Genomic DNA, 23,499 nt, shown 5'->3' with positions numbered 1-23,499 from the left:
GAATTCTTGCTGTAGAAATAGTTAAAAAATGTTCCATTTAATGTAACTCAACAGCTTCACTACAAAAGACTTTGGTTTAGTGGAATCCTCTTGTTCCTGCAATGCCATACATTTTAAAGTGCAATACTGTATTTTTCAGTTCCAGATACCTTTGACTTATAGTTTTGTTTGTATTTGTGCAAACACTTGTCTTAAATCTGAGGTTGTTCATATGTTGATATGGTTTGTAAAAGGATATTTCATTAAATATGAAGATTTTCTAATGTACTTGTGCTTCTTTGTATGAAAACAAAGGGGGGAAAAGCATGGACTTATTATTATTTATAGGTAATTATGTTATGATTGCACTGCTTTGGCTGTATGTGGCCCCTGAACCAAAATGAGTTTGACACCTCTGGCCAGTGGCGCTGCCAGGGATTTTGAGGCCCAGGAAAAGAAATCTTACTAGGACACCCCCTATATTATTTTGTCAGTATTATAACTGTATTAGGGGCCTCTCTGGGCCACTGTCAATCATGCATCACTAGAATCCTTCTCCTTATTCTCCATTTTCAGCACCCCTGCCCCTGGCCTACAACATATATGTAGTGAATTCATAGGTCAGCTCATTCTTGCACTTTTTTCATGATACTGTCACAAAATGCATCTCATTTTCATGATATGGTCAAGTTTAGTTCACTGTCTTTAACCCTAACCATTAGAGCCTGACCGATATGGATTTTTTTGAGGCCGATGCCGATAACGATATTTGGATGAAAAAAATGCAGATAATCGATAAATTGGCTGATTTGCCGATAGCCGATAAATCAGCCGATATATATTTTTTTAATGAATAAAAGTTCTTTTTTGGACTCTTAACAAAAAAGGTATGAGCTAAAAGCTGAACCTTTCTCCTCATATTGATTAACTTTATAACAGAGAAGAATTTTCAAGTTCAAAAAATGCAATTGGAGCAGTTAGGGGGCTAGTCAAACGGGCAAGCTAGTAAGATATCACTACTGAAAACAATCTTTGCCATATCACGTGAGGCTTAATAAAAAGCGTGACCGAGGCAATGAAGCACATTTGACACATTACTACATAAACTGAGTTAATCAAACTGAGTTGAACTGAAACGGGAGAAATGTGGGGTGAAGGTAATGGCAACGTTATTACAAACTACATCCTTATAAACTTACTTGTATGCTTTTGTCAGTTTTTGTGCAGTGTGATGGCGAACTACGGGGGCCGGTGATGAACACATTTAAGCAGGGGTGTAAGCAGCTCTCAGTTGAATGGAGCCAGAGCTCCATCTACTGGAAAAACGGCGCAAGGACATTTTACATTGCCGACACAAACATTTCAGTAACTGAGAAATTATCGGCGTTCTATCGGCAAAATTTCGGCCGATAGTGAGTACTTTGAAAAGGGCTTATATCGGCTGATAATATCGGCCGGCCGATATATCGGTCGGGCTCTAATAACCATAACTCGAACCCAAGTCATAACCCCCATGCCCCCTGCCACCCGCATAACTCCAAATTTTGTGATAAAATCACAAAATAATTTTGTGATGCCGTCATGAAAATGTAATACATTTTGTGACGGTATCACAAACTAATAGATTAAATCACTTGTCGTGATGCCATCTTGAACTGGCGTGAGATCAGGTTGCGCAAGTGTAAATTTGGGAACATTTTGGAAACGGTAGAAAAACAGAAAAGCTACACAGCCGACAGCATACAACACCGGTAGGATCAAAGCCATTTCCTTTAGGTAGCACGATTCTCCACTAAATGTGAACATTAAATTGTTGTTTCTCCCATTCTTCAATTTCTCCAGGTTGTAGTTCCTGGTCATAGGCGTTTGAAGAGGACACGATCAATTTAAACAATGCTGGCACACCAACGGCTTCATGAAGAATGAACACATCTTGTGTGTGAGTGTGTGAAGTTGCTCAGTTAATTCCAGTAAAGTGTGCAAAGAATATTTCATGGTAGCTATGGAAACCAAGAGCAATAGGACAGGATCAGTCAGAATTAAATAACAGTTATGTGAGGCTGAAAACATATGATTTTAACAAATGACACACAAACATTTTTTATTGGGGTTATCAAGGTCCAACACGACTAAAATCATGATGGTATTAAAAATTTCTTGAATCCTTCTCTTCATGCAAATTTTCTAAAAATATCATGATATCAACTCCAGGACAGGATTTACCTCTTATTTCACTTTATTTTTGGTTTATCACTAATATCAAAACTTGTCTTTAATATCTACCACTTTATCTGACTCTATCAAAATTTTATGGCATGTGTGTGTTGGGAGTGAACCAGCATTTTTACACTGTGAAAATTACTTTGAATAATGCACCTTAACTTAGAATTTTATGAAAATATTTTACATTTCTGCAGCTTCTCTGCTGGGTCCACATTGTGTTTCCAAGCCAGACTGAGTATTTTTCACAGAGATTCATGTTTTAAAAAGCATTCATCCATTATCACTACCCATTTATACGGTTTAAAACAGTGGGTTCCAACATGTTTTCTTCAGAGCCCCTGATCCTTGTACCTAAGAACGGCTGAGCCACAACCCCACAAAAGAGTAATAACTGATTCATTCTTTTTCTCTTTTTTGACTAAAAAAATTGACATGATAGGTTTTCCCTCTTTTTTCTTAGACTCATCCAAAGAACTGTATCTTTTTAATTAGTTTTGACTCTCAATTAAGTGTGTTAATATGACTTTATATGACAGGTGAACTGTTGCGTTTAATAAATTCTTGTTCTCGCCCTTTTCCCCAACTATATATTTAAAGGTTTTCTATTCATGGTCCCACTCAGTTTTTTTTTTTTTTTTAGCAATTTTCATGAAAATGAATTGATTAATTTTTGAGAGATCCTGCTGACAAACCAACTGACAGACCCGGGTGAAATCTGAACCTCTTGGCAGAGGCAATTACAAGCAGTTCTAATAATAACGTTACATGAAATATTTTTCTGTCATGCTAATGATTAAATTAACTTCGTGTGCTTCATTCACTTATTGCAAATGGCTAAATTATTTATGCATTTGTTTTCAGGCACAACAAAACAGATGATGCTGAGCAATAAGCTTGTATGTAATGCTGTTTAAGTTGTCCTATGGAATTCTTTAATATTAATGATCTTCCAGAAAAGCTGTGACCATCAGTCGCCCCTGCAGGAGCAGATTCATTAGCAAGCGAGACTTTGGGGATCTGACTCTGGATCTGCTTGTAGGAAGCAAACTGGAGACAAGTGCAGCTCACCCTAATTACATTCTGTCAGGCTGACCATTATACAAAGTTGTATTAAACACAAGAAGTATTTGCCTGGAGACCTGAGGACTGACCAGTAAAGAGTGGTATAATAATAAAAACAAACCACCAAGTCCTTCGGGACAGTTAGTTCCTCTGACCTCAGTGACTTCATGTTCCACAGCTGGAATTCCAGGAGGGAAGCCAAGGAAAATTACACAGCAGAACACTTTTTCTCTTGCAAGCACATGAATGAAAATGGCTTTAAAACTTGATCAGGTGTGGTAAGATAAAATACTTGTTGTACAGGTTCTCTTGCAGCTTGTCAGCCAAGTGTGTAGTAATTTTTGCAAACACACTTAGCAATGATTGCAGCATTTATTTAATGGTGACATCAAATATTCATGCACACCAACAAATTTTATAATGCAACAGGCAAGAATATGAATATCTACACGGGGACCGTTGACACATCATGGGGAAAATGAATAAGACTTGCTTTTTAATTGCTACTGAGGCAGCTCGCTGACTGTGATGCTGCAGAGGACTTTGAAGGGCTTGTTTTTTCTACAGTATCCCTTTAGCAGTGTTGAGTGAGCCCAATAAATTGGATAACAGAACCTTAGCCTGGGAGTTAACCATAATTTCTATATCCCCAAGAGCTTCAAGTAACAGTCAGTCAAGCCGTGTCATGAGGACAGCAGTGTCCTGTGAGTCCAGTTTGAAGTTTTCATGCTGTAATAATGGAGGATAGAGCAACACTGTGAAAATTTTATGACCATGAATCTGTGGTGACAAATCCAGAGAATGAATTGCTGGTAATTGATGACGTCTCCAGTTGTGACCCCCCCAATAGCCTACATTGTGCCCTATTTATAGGCTTTCTCTTCTAAATCAAGCTGCATATATAGGATGCTTTAACCCAGCATATTCACTATTTTTCTCTGTCAAAGCTATAAAATTCAAATTCAAAGCCATGGAGCTTGATATCTTTTGGAAAAACAAGGGTGATCAGTATTATTAGAGATTTGAACTTAAAATCGCCCGTTTCAACTCCATTGAGGGCAATATGAAAATGAATCAAACTAAAATTGTCTTTAAAAAGTCTGTCTCAAACTATTTTGCCACAGTCATTTTTGAACAAAGGTTGGTGATTTATATGTGACTGATGGCCTCTCAGTGCACTCACACATGCAGGAAGTAGACTTGGACTCCAGCCTAAGCAACCATAATAAGTGACAATGAGTTGTGGTCTATTTTAAAACACAACTGTGTGGTTCTGAAGCATATTATGCATCTATTAAATGCTGTATAAAATGTAACAGTGTTGTAGAAGTAAGTCTTGTCTATGCACTGATGCCTATTAGTGCCTGTGCTTAACCCTTGGACAGCATGAAATAGATTAGAGTCAAGACTCTCCCTGGGTGGGATGCCAGTCCATCATGGGTTGTTTCCCAGCCAAAGCTGATACCATTTACAGCTGGGTGCAGTGGGGCACTGCAGATGAATTGTCTTGTCCAAGGACACAGACAGGTAGTGTGACCAGGTATTCTACTCAAGTCTACGTATTAGTAGCCCAACTCCTACTTGCACGTGTAGTAGTAAGTCCTATAATAGCCCAGAGGATCATTGGTGCCTGTGCTTTTATATGGATTCTGTACCATGATGCAAATGAGAGTCTACGATTGCCCCCATCAGAATGACATGTTATTTGCACAGGCAAGACTGGATCACGTTTACAGCTGGATGTAACAGACCGACTAGTATCATGATTTGGAACTGAACCCGGGTCTACATATTTGTAGCCCAACACCTCATCCTACTGTAGAATAATACAACTGATTGGGTATTATTTCTTTATTTGTTTGTTTGTTTGTTTTCTGTCATTTCCACTGCTTATCTGTCATAATGTTCCAGGAATCAGTGCATTTGGGGAAAACTGACACAGATTCTTCAGGTTTCTTCAGCCTGTATAGCCAGTCCTTAAAACCACAACAAATGGTGAATGACCAAAGTCCTCCATTGCAGGGAAAAAAGGGGTAAATTATCTGAAGGAGAAGATCATTTTGCTGAATGGTTGCACCCCTTTCCTCCAATAACAATCATCAGTTCAAGCCCAAAGAGGGCAGTTACTCTGATTCTCCCCAAGGAGCTGCTCCGTGGCAGCCCAAGTGCAGCACGGTTCATCACTCCGATGTCAACTTGACTGAATGTAGGCAATCAGAAAAATACAGCACAGTGTCTTACTGTGACACTGATGGCTATATACTGGGGCAAACAAGTGGCACGAATGGATGCTACGATATTACGTCGTTCCAAAATCTGACCGTGATGATCTCAGACTGACATGATTCTATGTTCCACTTAGTGTCATTTTATAGGCTCTAATGTGAACATCTTCACTGGAAAACATGTGCATGGTTATGTAAATAAAGCAGTCTCAGTTTCAGAAAGTATTCACTGTTTCCACAGTTTGTTATGAGGAAAAATGATTTGCAAAAATCTAAAAAAAAAAAAATTCACATTGTGATTATGGGGTATTGTGTGTAGACTTTTGAGGAAAAAAAAAAATAAATTTCATCCATTTGGAATAAGACTGTAACATAACAAAATGTGGAAAAAATGAAGTGCTGTGAATACTTTCCGGATGCACGTATTTCACAAACCGAGACGAACCTGACGAGTGTGTGTGTCTCTCTGACACACACACACCCACAGAGAGAGAAGGAGAGAAGGAGAGAGTAATATACGAGGTCTGTTAGAAAAGTATCCGACCTTTTTATTTTTTTCAAAAACCTGATGGATTTGAATCACGTGTGCTTGTATGAGCCAACCTTGAACCTTCGTGCGCATGCATGAATTTTTTCACGCCTGTCGATTGCGTCATTTATTTGTAAGCAGCCTTTGTGTGAGGATGGGTGGCGTCTCTCGTCGGATTTTCTTTGCAAGGAAAATGGCGGAACAACTGGAGCAGCGCGACTGCATCAAATTTTGCCAGAAACTGGGCGACAGCCAGGTGGAAACCATTCGGATTATTCAGACGGCTTTCGGTGATGATCCTTTGGGCATCACACAGATTAAGGAGCGGTACAACCGGTTTAAAGACGTCCGCACAATGGTGGAGAGCGCGCCGCGCTCTGGTCAGCCATCAACATGCTGAAATGACAAGATCATTTCCAAAGTGAACGCTGTGGTGATTGCGGGACCGTCGTGTGACTATCCAAGAAATTGCGGAAGAGGTGGACATCAGCACTTTTCAGCACATTCTACTGTGACAGAAGATTTGGCCATGAAAAGAGTTGCAGCGAAATTCATGCGATGCTTCGGCACGAAGCTGCTAACGGAGCAAAAGCGCCTCTGTGTTGAATTCTCACAGGACATGCTGGACTCCGAAAATGATGCCCACCTCTTCCACCATTCGGAAGATTCAGACGGCTTTCGGTGGCTTTTCAGTCGGGTGACTATCCGAGAAATTGTGGAAGAGGTGGGCATGTTACAAACATGTCCTGTGAGACCGTTTGCAGATGTCTTTAAACCGGTTGTACCGCTCCTTAATCTGTGTGATGCCCATAGGATCGTCACCGAAAGCCATCTGAATAATCCGAATGGTTTCCACCTGGCCGTCGCCCAGTTTCTGGCAAAATTTGATGCAGTCGCGCTGCTCCAGTTGTTCTGCCATTTTCCTTGCAAAGAAAATCCGACGAGAGACTACCACCCGTCCGCACACAAAGGCTGCTTACCAGCAAATGACGCAATCGACAGACATGAAAAAAATTCACGCATGCGCACAAAGGTTCAAAGTTGGCTCATGCAAACACACGTGATTCAAATCCATCAGGTTTTTGAAAAAAATAAAAGGTCGGATACTTTTCTAACAGACCTCGTAAACTAAACATGAACAGGTTCATGTTCACTTGAACCGGTTCCATGAATAAAAACGAATTCAAACAAAAAAAAACACGATATTGTTTGACTGCAGTAAGTTTCATCAGTGAGTGATGATGAAGTGAACCAAAATCCAGAAATAATTCAGGAAAGGTATTTAGCTCCACTTAAGCAAAACAATATGCCTAATAGCTTGTTAACTGCAACATTATGCTGTGTTCACATGTCGGCTGTAAGCGCCACATGGCAAACTGGGTGTTCCATTGTTTCAATGAAAGGTCGATGGTAAAAATCTGCCCCCTCTGGCTGTGAGCGCAGCAGCTGTTCACCATGACAGCAGTTGTCATCAAAAGTTAAAAATGTTCAACTTTTAAGACAGCAACAAGGACAAACTGGTTGTTGTTTTATCTTTAACGAGGAGGAAAAGTAGACAGCAAGAGATGGATTATTTATGTACAGAGAGTCACCTGGTTTTTATCAGGTAACCACAAATAATTTGTGTGATATTACAGAGCAAAATTAATCTACAACCAGTTAACTTTTTATGCTGCCATCAGAGCCAGGGCTTCCTGTTTTAAATGTAAAGCTGTGCAACACTAAAGCTCTGTATCTTTCAGTTAAGTAAATTTTTTGTCGGTGTCGTTTGTGATGAAAAATGACGGTGCCTTACAGCATCACCTACAGTCCGCCGCTGTAGACAACAGAAATTCTGTTCGATGTGATGATTTTTCTGCCGCTGACATGTGAATGCAGCATTAGTGACAGACTAGAGAGTAATGTTAATAGACATTTTTATAATTTGTCTGTATCCATGTATGTACCATGACAATAAAAGCTTTTCTTCTTCTTCTTCAACATCCACATCATAGGTATTGCTGTTTCGCAGACCTACATGGGAAGTTATTAACCAATATTTAATTTGGTTCTAACTGATGTGGGAACAAGTATTTTAAAGTAGAACCCAAAAAAAGGAAATGTTAAAGCAGTGATTCTGCTTAGAACCTATTTGAGTTGATTCCCTGCTGTAAACTGAATCATACGCTTTCATTATTAACAATGTAACAACATGAATACAACTGAAATATTGCATATTAAACACAAGGGTGTCAATACTCAAAATGAATACAAAGCATTTATACTACTTTATCTAAAATAGCTAGGTAGTAATCTGAGTTTTGTTTTTTATATGATGGTTCAAGGCAAAAAAAAAAATTAAGTGTAGATTGACACCTTCCAGTTTGTGGTTATGCATCAGAGAGATAGCACAAACATTTGACCCAAAAATAAAATGGTACAAAACAGTATCACTCCCTCAGAGGTTTCACATGGCCAGATTACACTGATAAAGTTACTCAGTCATGTACAGTCAAATGCTATTTCATGAAAATGTGGATTTAACCTGCATTATACAAAAAGCTTGTGCTCATTTTCTCTTTTTTTAAGTTTATGTTTGAGACATGATACTAAGTAAAGCAGTTAAAAACATCTTGAACAGATCAGATTGATATATCGGTGGACCAAATCATTTCTTAACGATACACGAAAAGAACCAGTTCTCAATACCCAACCCTATTCAGGACAGGTTGGAGCACATTGTGAGTATTTGGAAGACAGTCTTACGCATTTCTTATTCCCTCCCGGACGTGGCACAATTTTTTTTTTTTTTTTTTTTTGTCATTCCGCCTGATTCTGCTTGAGTCCTGCTCATTCTTGCTGAGTGTGATGGGGCCCTAGCATTCTCCACTACCTCCTCTAACTCACTCTAGAAATCCTCTTTCTCCTCTATCTCTCACCTCACTTGTGTGGCATATGCACTGATGACATTCGCCATCACGTGTTCATTTTCCACCTTCACACTCTTCCTTCAGGATTACTCCTACACCATTTCTCCTCCTATCCACACTATAGTAGAACTGTTTGAACCCATCTCCAATCTTCTTTCCACTTAGTCTCCACAGTATGTCTACCTTTCTTCTCTCCATCATATAAGCTAGCTCTCTCCCTTTATCATGCATAGAGCCAACATTCTATGTTCAGACTCCCAGGTCCACACTCCTACTCCTGACGCACCTCCCCCAACTCCTCCTTCTTCACCAAAACAGCAACATAGTTTCCACCAGTACCCTGCTGGATAACAGTACCATGGGAGCTGCCACTAACCTGGGATTTGACTGATCCAATACATAAAGCTGATTTATGATCCTCATGTATAATTTGGCACAGGTTTCACACCGGATATCCTTTCTGGCACAGTCATCCCCATTTATGTGGCCTTGAAACTGGCACTGTCAGTGCACCTAATGGCTGAATTATCCTCGGTCATAAATGAAATTGGAAATATTTTCTTTGTGCAGATCAGAGTTAAAGATAATCAGACACTGAAAATGTCTTTGCACAGTGGTCCCCTGGGAATTCCAGGATGATGCCACTTGCAGTTGCCTGTATATGACAGTCACATTGGAGTCTCAGTTGGCATCTACTAAATCACTCCAATTTCGCATCCATGCCTTTTTTCTATCATTCCATTGCCGGTGCCATTTTCCTTCTGTGATCTTAGCAATTCTTCTCAGAAACTGTCTCCAGGTGAATGCCAGTAGTGCATATTTTGTGCGCCGAGTTGGTGGTATAGAGTCAAGAAATTTTAGGTTATTTGTGAATGTCAACTTTGTAGTTTCTTTGACCGAGTTTTTACCTGTTTTTTTTTTTTTCTGTACATCAACACAGTCGGGTGCACCAGACATCGCAGGGTGGTTCACTGCTGATGGCAACGGAGGTATTAGTGACCTCAGGTGACACAGACCGCACATTTAGTGCTGTCTTTTTGCCAAATCTAAATATTGCTGATATTCCTTTGTACCATGTGCATGCATGGAAGAAAGGGAGCAGTTCAAATTGTTGACAGATTTTATGTGCTGAGACGTTTCTAAATGCCTTTCCTGACCTAAACCCAACACATAGCTCTGACAGATTCATCTAATGAAAGTAATAGAGTGCAGGAACAACCGCATCAGTGACCCCTGGTTAGAGATGGACTTTTGTGTGCCCCTGTTCAGCAATGTGTTACAAACGGAGCATCGTTCATGGTTCTGCTTCTTCTTGCTGGCAGGGGATCAAGACTGATACATCAGTTGGTCTGCTGCTGAGCACAAGGTGGTGAAAAGGCGATCAGTTGAATCAGCAGTATTTTTCTCCAGCTGCAAATTCTTGTTTTGTGACTCTTTCTGAAACTTCTGGTATGTAGCCTCTTTTGGCCACTGGTTCGATCCCCTAACCAAACAAGGAAGGTGAAAGAACCCCCACACCCGCTTTGACATTTCTTCCATGTTCTTTTTGTGTAGCCTAATTTTCATTTGTTTGTTTTTTCTGTATGTTTTCTGCAATTTGCTAGTCTTCCCTTGATTTGGAAGTGTTGGTCTCGCTGCTGCTGTACATATTGAATTCTGTCCAGCCCAGAGGTCAAACCCTCAGACACAGCTTGCTTGCTTTTATTTATTTATTTATTTATTTATTTATTTATTTATTTATTTATTTATTTATTTATTTATTTTTTTTTTTTTTTTTTTTTGAGAATATTACACCCATATCCATTATGGTGCCAAAGAGCAAACAATCTTTTACCAAGTGGACAAATCTTGTGAATTCCCTCTCTGCTAGAAAGAGAAAAAAGAAATGGCGGCTGAAAAATAATAATGCAACATGTAGATATTGCAGAATGAGTTCAGATGATCATCTTAAATCAATTCTAAATGCTATATTTTGAGGATAATGAGAAAATGCAATTAAATGTTGGGTGAATCATTACGCAAAGTCTCCGATGGACTTCAATCCTGCAGGGTATCAACACAACACGATCAAGGGAATGTGATTTTTACAGCAATTTAAGTATCCTCTGCATTTTCACTGCGCAGAGAATGGAATTTGTTTTAATAAAAGTACACTGAAATCTTGAGCTAATGGCATATCTTATTGCATCATTTAAGGCTTTGCAAAGTGTGATGCATTTGTTTATTACAGGGTCTTTCCATAAAAGCCTGGCTGCAGCTGTGCCATGCAGGGAGCTGACTGTGTTGTCTGACTCTAACATTGCTTTTCATTACTAATTCAGCCGTAGCCATCCCGAGCAGTAGGGTGATGATAATGCAATGTGAAACGCGCTCAAAATATGGGAAAGGGAGGGAAAAAAGTATCTTCCTCTATCGCAAACAATGGGTAGAATTTAGATCTAATTTGACACTGGTAGAGCTCCAGCAGAGACAAAACATACAACAAAGAGAAAAAAGTACAATCATTGGAAACTGTGGAACCAAAAATAAAAGCACAGCCAGCTTTGTTCTTTCATCTTTCATCTTTTCTGCCCTACCGGGGCGCATAGCTGCAATAACAGAACGAGGCTATGTAAACTTTAATATCAGCTTGTCAGCGCCTTTCAGCTATATTGATTCAAAGAAGTAGGCACATGCTACTCATGCCGCTCTGACGATGGCATTAAGTCAAACATTTGTGTCTTTGTTTTTGTCGCACTGATCTGTTTATAGACTGAGTTGATTCACAAAGGAGCGTAATGGAAAATGACTGCAGTATCAGCCGGGAATGTGTTTCAGTCCTCCTGGAATATATCTGATGAAAGACAGGCTATCTCAGGACAGATAAACATAAATGACAGCCATTTCTCTCCTTTTCTTTTCTTGTTGCTCTACCGTTATAACAGTAACCATGTCCTGATACTTAAAGCTACAGTGTGTAGGATTTACTGGGGATTTATTAGCAGAAACAGAATATAACATTCATAACCATTTGTTCATAGGTGTATAATTACCTGCAAATATGAACCAATGTGTTTTTATTAGATTTGAATGAGCCCTTCATATGTACATGGGAGTGGCCCACCACGTGGAGGCCACCATGTTGCACTGCCATGTTGACACAGTAGCCCAGAAGGGACATATTTACTCTTTCTTTTGTATTTTGCAGGAGCAGGTGGAAGAAGAAAAAGGTTCTGCTACTAGCCTATAAAATTGTTCACGGACTGGCACCTCCCTACTTAGCTAACCTAATTAAACCCTACGTACTGGCCCGGACTCTGTGTTCTCAGGGTGCAGGACTACTTTGTGTCCCTAGGGTGAATAAAAAGTCTGTGGGTCACAGAGCTTTCTCTTATTGTGCCCCTGTTCTGTGGAATGATCTCCCTGCGTCAATAAAACAGTCAGATCCTGTAGAGACTTTCAAGTCTGGATTTAAGACACACTTATTTTCCCTTTCGTATGGCTGGCATACTGGCATAGTATGTTATTATGCTTTCTACTCTTTTAAATTCATTTATTAGTAAAGACAGCGGGCTGCAGCCTCAACTTTGTCTAAAGTCTGGGTCTTTTAGTGAAGCTTAGGCTTGATCATTCCAATGTTCAAAATTACATGTCTAACACAAGTCAGAGAGGTCTTGTTTTGGACAGGAATTGCTTTTCTGAGTGGCACAAATATAACTTGTGTGGCATTTTATTACATGTATACATAGTTGTACAACAAAAAAAAAAATGCCTGAAACATTCCTTGCATTTTAATGTAAATAGTTGTATATAACTGTGTTTTTTTTTGCTACATTTGTTCATGTTTTTGAAATTTACAATTTATATTTGTATTCTGTTATACAAATGGTGTTTGTCTTCCTTTGCACTATTCTGCACCATAGACTGCTGAGTTTTAATTTTTAGTTTTGAGATTTTCACAATAAATACTCTCAAAATTTCATTATACCTATTTTTGTTTGTTTGTTTTGTATTATTTATTTATTTTTTATCAATTTGGCTTTGCTAAGGACTATATAAAATCCATTCAGAAACATTTTCATTGTAATTTTTCCACTTAAATTTATATCGCAATATATACCATTACCATGAAGGGATTCAATTTATACCACGATATGAATTTTAGGTCATATCGACCAGCCCTGCCATCATCAAAAATACTATATATGCTTCAATGCTGTAATAATTTCAGACTCTGTGCATGCATCATCCTTTGTTATTTACCTAGCTGTCCCACATGAAACACAGTTTGCAAAACAACAGAAAGTTTTCTGCTGAAAGTCTCATGCACTGTGTGAAAATATTCAGCAAAAGAAAACATTTGATATAAATCCTATGCCGGAGTGTGTGACTACAAGATGCATAAACCTATAGGAAGAAATGTCAACAGTATATGTTTCATTCATATTTTTATCTATCATTATTTAGAATTTAAACTGTAGCTCAACACTTTGACTTTGAAAGCTCTGTAGTAATAAATGTATTATTAAATTTATTACCATATCCTCATGTGGCAGTGTCTTGCAGTATAACAGCTGTTTCGTTTGTTTAAACAAGAGGACGGTGATAAAATCTGACTGTGACATTAACATCCTGCACTCCACAACACTTCAACCCATCAAAAGTTAACTTTCAACTGTTTCCACTTGCCACAGTTGCAATCCCAAAGCGGTCATTGAGTTATCCTCAATCAAAGACAGACTGTAAGAGATTAATTATTTTAGTGCACAGACACCTGGTTTTATATCAGATCAACAGGAAAGACCCATGTGACATTCCAAAGAGATGTTAAGCTACAGCATCACAAAAATGTGATTGTTTAAAGCTGCAGTGTGTAAAGTTTAGTGTCATCTAGTGGTGAGGTTAAAGATTGCACTATGCTGTAGCTGGTCGGATTTTGTTTCCCTTCGCATTCACAATCATCAGCAATTCCTCTTCTTTTTCTTCAATCTTCTAGCCATGTAGCAAAATGCGAAAAGGCAGAGTGAGAATGTCCTTTTTGGGCTACTGTATCAGCATGGTGGTGCAACACGGCTAATCTAAATGCAAATCTAAGCTCATGAAAATGCATTGATTTGTTGCTGCAGGTAAATACATGGATAAATAAAGGGTTTTATATCACGGCTGAGTGGATTGTTGTCATTTGATTGATGCCTTGTATGTCAAGTGACAGGGATTAATTGTCCCATTTGTGTTCCATTGCATTTAGAGTGCAAATTGGTTCCATTTAGAGTGCAAATTTGGTTCCATACATTTGGTACTATTGCACTCTGCGCACACACGCACACACACCTACACACACACACACACACACACTTATACACATAGACACACGCAGACACACACACACACACACATGCACGCACACACACATACACATGCATGCGCATACACGCGCACACACAAATTCAAAAATTCAAATTCAAATTTATTAATTTATATAGCGCCAATTCACGACAAAATCGTCTCAAGGCGCTTCACAACATAAAAAAACAATTAAAAATTTAAAACACAATAAAAACAACCATAAAAGAAAGACAGCAGTAAAAGAATACAAGATTAAAAACACATCATAACACTAATGATAAAACAGGGAAAATAAATGAGTCTTTAAACGTGATTTAAAGGTCTCCACAGTGTCCGACTGCCAAATGTGTGCCGGCAGATCGTTCCACAGAGCTGGGGCACGATAGGAAAAAGCTCTGTGACCGGCAGACTTTTTATTCACCCTGGGAACATACAGAAGTCCTGCACCCTGAGAACGCAGGGCCCGAGCTGGTACATAGGGGCTTATCAAGTCAGCCAGATAGGGAGGTGCAAGTCCATGAACAATTTTATAAACTAAAATCAGTACTTTAAAATCTGATCTTGCAGAAACAGGAAGTCAGTGCAGGGACGCCAAGATTGGCATAATGTGGTCAAACTTTCTGCTCCGTGTCAAAAGTCTGGCAGCAGCATTCTGAACCAATTGAAGACCCCTGATCCTGGACTGCGGTAAGCCAGAGAATAGAGCATTACAATAGTCCAATCTAGAAGAGACAAACGCATGAATCAAAGTCTCAGCATCAGCCATAGACAGAATAGGACGAATCCTCGCTATATTTCGCAAATGGAAGAAGGCAGTCCTTGTAATGTCTCTAATGTGGAGATCAAAGGACAACGCAGGATCAAAAATTACTCCAAGGTTCCTCACTTTATCCGTATGATGTGTAACACACGGACCTAAGCTAAATGCTAGCTGATCAAATTGATGCCGATATCTCGCTGGACCAAAAACCATAACTTCAGTCTTATCAGAATTTAAAAGTAGGAAGTTACTAGACATCCAACTTCTTACTGATGCAAGACAATCTTCCAAGGATTTTATGTGAGTAAGATTACCAGCAGTTATTGGCATATACAATTGAGTGTCATCAGCATAGCAATGAAAGGGAATCCCAAAACGCCGCAATATATTCCCGAGGGTGCTACATAAAGAGAAAAAGCAGGGGGCCCAAAACGGATCCCTGAGGAACCCCAAACTTCATGTCTCTACGATCGGAGGAGGTTCCATTACACAATACACAGTAGGAACGACTGGACAGGTACGACGTCAACCATGCAAGAGCAGTTCCAGTAATCCCAAAGTGATTCTCCAGCCTATTGAGTAGAATATGGTAATCCACAGTGTCAAATGTAGCACTAAGATCCAGCAGCACCAGGACCGTAGTGATATCCGAGTCCATTGCTCGCAAAAGGTCACACTCACACAACGCGCATGCACACACACACAAAACAAATCCACTGTGCTGTAAGCCATCTGACATGATTTTTTTTTCACTGCACTGAGGAAATACAGTCTTTTTTGGGGGGTAGTACACGCGAGCATAAGCGCCTTCCCGTTTGTGTGAGCGCGCACTGCACACCACGCATGCTTACACAAGCCGGGCGGTGCTTAGCTTTAAAACAAACAATGGCGGAGTTTGTTTTGCTGACGGACGACGATCTGATGCACGGCATGGCGGATTTCATTGTCAGAATTATTTGTGGACTCCTATTTAAAGGTCGTGTTGGATTATTGATGTCAAAGTAGCAGTGACATGCCAAAGCTGGATTCATTTCTGACTTTATTTTTTTTCGCTGCACTGAGGAGGTACCAAATTGTAAGTCCTTTTTCTGTTGTTTGTAAATTAATATAATATAAAATGACAAGGATCTATTTTAGTCTTTATGTAAAACAAATAATGAATGTTTTTACATTCTTTCAATGGAAACAAATATTTAATTTGGTGAACGCTGGAAAATACCATTCAAAGAGGCAAATCCGAGTTGAATAGTATGTACCATTGAACTCATAAGCATTCATTATTTGTATAATGAATGCTATATTCTATTTCTGCTAATAAACACACCAAATCCTGCACATTGTAGCTTTAAACAATCAGAATCAGAACTTCCTGTTTTACTATAAACGTGCAAATGCTGTTGTGCTGATTAAGAAGACTTACTATTCGTCTACTTCAACCTGCAAACTTACTGAGTTTCCCTGGTGCACTGACAGCTGTACTTGTAGTTTTTTGTTTTTGTTTTTCACTAAAATATTGCTGACGAAAAATTTTACCTCTGCTTCTGTGTCAGTGTCATCAACCTGTGTGTGTGTGTGTGTGTGTGTGTGTGTGTGTGTGTGTGTGTGTGTGTGTGTGTGTGTGTGTGTGTGTGTGTGTGTGTGTGTGTGTGTGTGTGTGTGTGTGTGTGTGTGTGTGTGTGTGTGTGTGTTTATGCCAGTAAAACAGTTCCAGGCTTTGTTATATTACCTTCCACTGAAGGAGGCTGAGGTCAAAGTGGACGAAGTGTCGGCTGCTGAAGTTGACATTAGTCGCTTCACACTCACTGTGCCTGTTTCTAGCTTTATCGACAGCATGCATGTCACCTTCTTTATATAGCAACAGGGTTTGTAATGCCATTGACAGATTTTAGTATGCCAGTGCACGTTTTAGGCCGTGTCACTTAGACCCGTTGGAGTACACTGTAGAAATGAGACACACAACAGAGGTGCAGGAGCTCAAAGAGCACATGCACAGGGAGAGACACCAACCAAACAAAGACTGGCTTTTACAGAATTCTTACATAATTTAATTTAGATTTTTGTCTGTGCATTACTGATGCTCAGACATGTATTGATTACACTGGTCAACAATTTTTTTTCTTGCATGGACTTTGAGAACTGATTTATGGTCATTTTGGGGTGCTGAATCCAAATCTGAGCTCAGATTTCCTCCATCATGTTTTTTTGCAATCTGCATGTTCCTTATAGATGGATTACGCAAAAGTTGTTCATTCACTCATGAGTTTGACGTCACTCATCTTGTACAAAAACAGCTTCAAAAGTAGTTTTTAATCCAGGTTCACAAAATGTGAACAAGAGCCGTAATATCATTTATGGTGCCGAAGAGGTGTGTGAGACTGCAGCTTTTGCTTCAACTGATATGAGAAACATGTTTTCATATCTCAAAAACATGACGTGATTGGCATAAACTAACACCAGATTTTGATTCAGTGGCCCCAAATTATCAAGAATCCATTGAAAAACTCCATCCATCCATCCATCCATCCATCCATCCATCCATCCATCCATCCATCTTCTTCCGCTTATCCTAGGTCGGATCGCGGGTGCAGCAGCTCAAGCAGAGCCGCCCAAACCTCCCGATCCACACACACCTCCCCCAGCTCCTCCGGAGGAACCCCGAGGCGTTCCCAAGCCAGCTGAGAGACGTAGTCCCTCCAGCGTGATCTGGGTCTTCCCCGGGGCCTCCTCCCAATCGGACGTGCCCGGAACACCTCTCCAGCAAGGCGTCCACCTCAGCTGGCTCCTTTCGACGTGGAGGAGCAGCGGCTCGACTCCGAGCTCCTCCCGAGTGACAGAGCTCCTCACCCAGTCTCTAAGGGAGCGCCCAGCCACCCTGCGGAGGAAACCCATCTTGGTTGCTTGTACTCGCGATCTTGTTCTTTCGGTCATGAGCCAAATCTCATGACCATAGGTGAGGGGCGGAACGTCGATCGATCAGTAAATCGAGAGCTTTGCCCCGACGGCCCGATACAGCGACCGCATCACTGCAGACGCTGCACCGATCCATCTATCGATCTCACGCTCCATCCATCCCTCACTCGTGAACAAGGCCCCGAGATACTTAAACTCAGCAGAAACAGCAGAGATGAGAGTCTGTGTTTTTTCAACTGGACAGAATCCCGTTGAAAAACTCCATGCAAGAAAAATCGTGTTGACCAGTGACTGATTTAAACAATTATTTTCATTGCGACGGAACATCAGGTACAACATTTTGGACACACGGCACATTTCAAGGAGATGCCCACATTTAAGATGGCTGCAGCAGGTAGGTGGTTAGTGTAAAGAGGTGGGGACAGACTGGTTGCGTACTTTGGTGCTTGGAACAGTGGTGCATGGTTCCAGATATGACCTGATTAGACAAGAATTTAGCCTGCGATTTATGCAAAAGTGCTTTTCTCAGTAAACATATTCTCATGAGCTGAAATGCACATGCACTTTTGCACACTTCTGGGTATAAACATTCGTGATCATGAAAAATTGTGGAAAGTAAATCAATCAATCAATCAACTTTTTTCTTATATAGCGCCAAATCACAACAAACAGTTGCCCCAAGGCGCTCCATATTGTAAGGCAAGGCCATACAATAATTATGAAAAACCCCAACGGTCAAAACGACCCCCCATGAGCAAGCACCCGGCAACAGTGGGAAGGAAAAACTCCCCTTTAACAGGAAGAAACCTCCAGCAGAACCAGGCTCAGGGAGGGGCAGTCTTCTGCTGAGACTGGTTGGGGCCGAGGGAAAAAACCAGGAAAAAGACATGCCGTGAAGGGGGGCAGAGATCGATCACTAATGATTAAATGCAGAGTGATGCATACGGAGCAAAAAGAGAAAGAAACAGTGCATCATGGGAACCCCCCCACAATCTACGTCTAAAGCAGCATAACCAAGGGATGGTCCAGGGTCACCCGATCCAGCCCTAACTATAAGCCTTAGCGAAAAGGAAAGTTTTAAGCCTAATCGTAAAAGTAGAGAGGGTATCTGTCTCCCTGATCTGAATTGGGAGCTGGTTCCACAGGAGAGGAGCCTGAAAGCTGAAGGCTCTGCCTCCCATTCTACTCTTACAAACCCTAGGAACTACAAGTAAGCCCGCAGTCTGAGAACGAAGCGCTCTAATGGGGTAATATGGTACTACGAGGTCCCTAAGATAAGATGGGACCTGATTATTCAAAACCTTATAAGTAAGAAGAAGAATTTTAAATTCTATTCTAGAATTAACAGGAAGCCAATGAAGAGAGGCCAACACGGGTGAGATATGCTCTCTCCTGCTAGTCCCCGTCAGTACTCTAGCTGCAGCATTCTGAACCAACTGAAGGCTTTTTAGGGAACTTTTAGGACAACCTGATAATAATGAATTACAATAGTCCAGCCTAGAGGAAATAAATGCATGAATTAGTTTTTCAGCATCACTCTGAGACAAGACCTTTCTGATTTTAGAGATATTGCGTAAATGCAAAAAGGCAGTCCTACATATTTGTTTAATATGCGCTTTGAATGACATATCCTGATCAAAAATGACTCCAAGATTTCTCACAGTATTACTAGAGATCAGGGAAATGCCATCCAGAGTAACGATCTGGTTAGACACCATGCTTCTAAGATTTGTGGGGCCAAGTACAATAACTTCAGTTTTATCTGAGTTTAAAAGCAGGAAATTAGAGGTCATCCATGTCTTTATGTCTGTAAGACAATCCTGCAGTTTAGCTAATTGGTGTGTATCCTCTGGCTTCATGGATAGATAAAGCTGGGTATCATCTGCGTAACAATGAAAATTTAAGCAATACCGTCTAATAATACTGCCTAAGGGAAGCATGTATAAAGTGAATAAAATTGGTCCTAGCACAGAACCTTGTGGAACTCCATAATTAACTTTAGTCTGTGAAGAAGATTCCCCATTTACATGAACAAACTGTAATCTATTAGACAAATATGATTCAAACCACCGCAGCGCAGTGCCTTTAATACCTATGACATGCTCTAATCTCTGTAATAAAATTTTATGGTCAACAGTATCAAAAGCAGCACTGAGGTCCAACAGAACAAGCACAGAGATAAGTCCACTGTCCGAAGCCATAAGAAGATCATTTGTAACCTTCACTAATGCTGTTTCTGTACTATGATGAATTCTAAAACCTGACTGAAACTCTTCAAATAGACCATTCCTCTGCAGGTGATCAGTTAGCTGTTTTACAGCTACCCTTTCAAGAATCTTTGAGAGAAAAGGAAGGTTGGAAATTGGCCTATAATTAGCTAAGATAGCTGGGTCAAGTGATGGCTTTTTAAGTAATGGTTTAATTACTGCCACCTTAAAGGCCTGTGGTACATAACCAACTAACAAAGATAGATTGATCATATTTAAGATTGAAGCATTAAATAATGGTACGTCTTCCTTGAGCAGCCTGGCAGGAATGGGGTCCAATAAACATGCCGATGGTTTGGACGAAGCAACCAATGAAAATAACTCAGACAGAACAACCGGAGAGAAAGAGTCTAACCAAATACCGGCATCACTGAAAGCAGCCAAAGATAACGATACATCTTTGGGATGGTTATGAGTAATTTTTTCTCTAATAGTCAAAATTTTGTTAGCAAAGAAAGTCATGAAGTCATTACTAGTTAAAGTTAATGGAATACTCAGCTCAATAGAGCTCTGACTCTTTGTCAGCCTAGCTACAGTGCTGAAAAGAAACCTGAGGTTATTCTTATTTTCTTCAATTAGTGATGAGTAGAAAGATGTCCTAGCTTTACGGAGGGCTTTTTTATAGAGCAACAAACTCTTTTTCCAGGCTAAGTGAAGATCTTCTAAATTAGTGAGACGCCATTTCCTCTCCAACTTACGGGTTATCTGCTTTAAGGTACGAGTTTGTGAGTTATACCACGGAGTCAGACACTTCTGATTTAAAGCTCTCTTTTTCAGAGGAGCTACAGCATCCAAAGTTGTTTTCAAAGAGGATGTAAAACTATTGACGAGATACTCTAACTCCCTTACAGAGTTTAGGTAGCTACTCTGCTCTGTGTTGGTATATGACATTAGAGAACATAACGAAGGAATCATATCCTTAAACCTAGTTACAGCGCTTTCTGAAAGACTTCTAGTGTAATGAAACTTATTCCCCACTGCAGGGTAGTCCATCAGGGTAAATGTAAATGTTATTAAAAAATGATCAGACAGAAGGGAGTTTTCAGGGAATACTGTTAAGTCTTCTATTTCCATACCATAAGTCAGAACAAGATCTAAGATATGATTAAAGTGGTGGGTGGACTCATTTACTTTTTGAGCAAAGCCGATAGAGTCTAATAATAGATTAAATGCAGTGTTGAGGCTGTCATTCTCAGCATCTGTGTGGATATTAAAATCGCCCACTATAATTATCTTATCTGAGCTAAGCACTAAGTCAGACAAAAGGTCTGAAAATTCACAGAGAAACTCACAGTAACGACCAGGTGGACGATAGATAATAACAAATAAAACTGGTTTTTGGGACTTCCAATTTGGATGGACAAGACTAAGAGACAAGCTTTCAAATGAATTAAAGCTCTGTCTAGGTTTTTGATTAATTAATAAGCTGGAATGGAAGATTGCTGCTAATCCTCCGCCCCGGCCTGTGCTACGAGCATTCTGACAGTTAGTGTGACTCGGGGGTGTTGACTCATTTAAACTAACATATTCATCCTGCTGTAACCAGGTTTCTGTTAGGCAGAATAAATCAATACGTTGATCAATTATTATATCATTTACCAACAGGGACTTAGAAGAGAGAGACCTAATGTTTAATAGACCACATTTAACTGTTTTAGTCTGTGGTGCAATTGAAGGTGCTATATTATTTTTCTTTTTGAATTTTTATGCTTAAATAGATTTTTGCTGGTTATTGGTAGTCTGGGAGCAGGCACCGTCTCTACGGGGATGGGGCAACGAGGGGATGGCAGGGGGAGAGAAGCTGCAGAGAGGTGTATAAGACCACAGCTCTGCCTCCTGGTCCCAACGCTGGACAGTCACAGTTTGGAGGATCCAAGAAAATTGGCCAGATTTCTAGAAATGAGAGCTGTTCCATCTAAAGTGGGATGGATGCCGTCTCTCCTAACAAGACCAGGTTTTCCAGTAAAGGCAAGGAAAAGATGGCACAATACTACTTTTTCATGTTGAGTACAAACACTGGAATCTTCAAGTTCTCTTTTCCCCTGACTTCAATAAATGAATCTGTTAATAAATTTGTCTGGATGCACTTTGCTTACAAACCAACTCAAACGGTGAAACCAATATTCTACTTCCCTAAAGGAAAACTGACGTACGCCCCAACTTGACTCAGATGTGCAATACAAGGCTCAAATCATTATTTTTTGTTTAGTCTTTCCAATATCCAAGCCAGTCATTATGGCCAATATCAAACCAAAATTGACTGAAATATGAGATCAGCACACCCCTACAAACACTGACACATTTGGTGATGACAAAACAAAACAAAACAAAACATGGACATTAGGTGGGCAGACTCTAGTCTAGATTTCATAATGACATTCTCTGACACAAAGCAACAGGCAAAGGTTTTGGTGCATGCTGAAGGCTGTAATTGCTTCAAAGTTGTCATGGGTGTCTTGGTGGCTTCCCTCACATGTCTCCTTCAGGCACAATCACTCCCATTTTCAGGATTTCCAACACCATTCCAGCCAAGTTTGACATAATTACCCTTAAATTACATTAATTAACAAAAGTAATGACATAATTAACAAATTAGATTTACTTAAATTACTGTGTTACAAGCTAAAAGTCAATAAATAACAAGTCTTACAGGATGGGCCCAAATCACTTCATCAAGTTTCAGTGGGGGAAGAAAAAAAATCTACAGCTGCAGCTCACAATGTGAATTAGATATTAAGGGAACAAATTGTGGGAAAACTTAGCTGTATTACTTTGGAGCCATCCATCATGTGTTTATTACAGCCACTATTGCAAATTAAACAGTTACGCTGACAGCTGTGAAAAATGACATCACTACAGCTTGTGTTCCATTAATGCCGCAAAACAATGTTTGCCTTCACACAGCTGAGTAATATCCATGAAACAGCACTCATCACCAGACAGACATTAAAAATATATCCCTACAGATTGGTGTTTTTCTTTCAAGGAAAACATGACTTTATCTGCATTACAAAAGCATAAAGTCCTTCAAACCATTAAATAAGAAGTATGCTGACATTAAAGCAGAGAGTATAGTTAGCAACATTTTATTCAAGCAAATATTTTATGATGAAATAATACATTACTGATGAATTGACTGCCCAAAATACCACTTATTTTCATTTTGTGCTTCATAATGTTGACTGATTTGAAATTTATTAAAAACTGAAGCTTTTTACTGTAAATAGAGCACTTCTTTTTTTTTTTTACACGTGTGGGCTGTGCTCCAACTAACTGTGAGACAACATAACATAATATTAGAGTGAAGTAC

At 39.8% G+C, this 23,499-nt stretch overlaps 1 protein-coding gene and 1 long non-coding RNA gene across 2 annotated transcripts in view; both read right to left on the bottom strand.

Annotated features, from left to right (window-relative positions):
- pde11a (phosphodiesterase 11a) overlaps positions 1–23,499 on the bottom strand; it is a 123,555-nt gene that overhangs the window by 94,076 nt on the left and 5,980 nt on the right. The window lies entirely within an intron of this gene.
- LOC117524700 lies at positions 680–12,129 on the bottom strand. Its single transcript, XR_004564831.1, has 3 exons — positions 11,869–12,129; positions 8,901–8,903; positions 680–690 (listed from the first exon to the last, which is right to left on the bottom strand). It is a non-coding gene; the product is annotated as an uncharacterized LOC117524700 (long non-coding RNA).

The sequence above is a fragment of the Thalassophryne amazonica genome, chromosome 14, assembly GCF_902500255.1.
Source record: "Thalassophryne amazonica chromosome 14, fThaAma1.1, whole genome shotgun sequence".
In the NCBI taxonomy this organism is placed as follows: domain Eukaryota; kingdom Metazoa; phylum Chordata; class Actinopteri; order Batrachoidiformes; family Batrachoididae; genus Thalassophryne; species Thalassophryne amazonica.
This window is presented reverse-complemented; position numbering and strand designations above follow the sequence as displayed.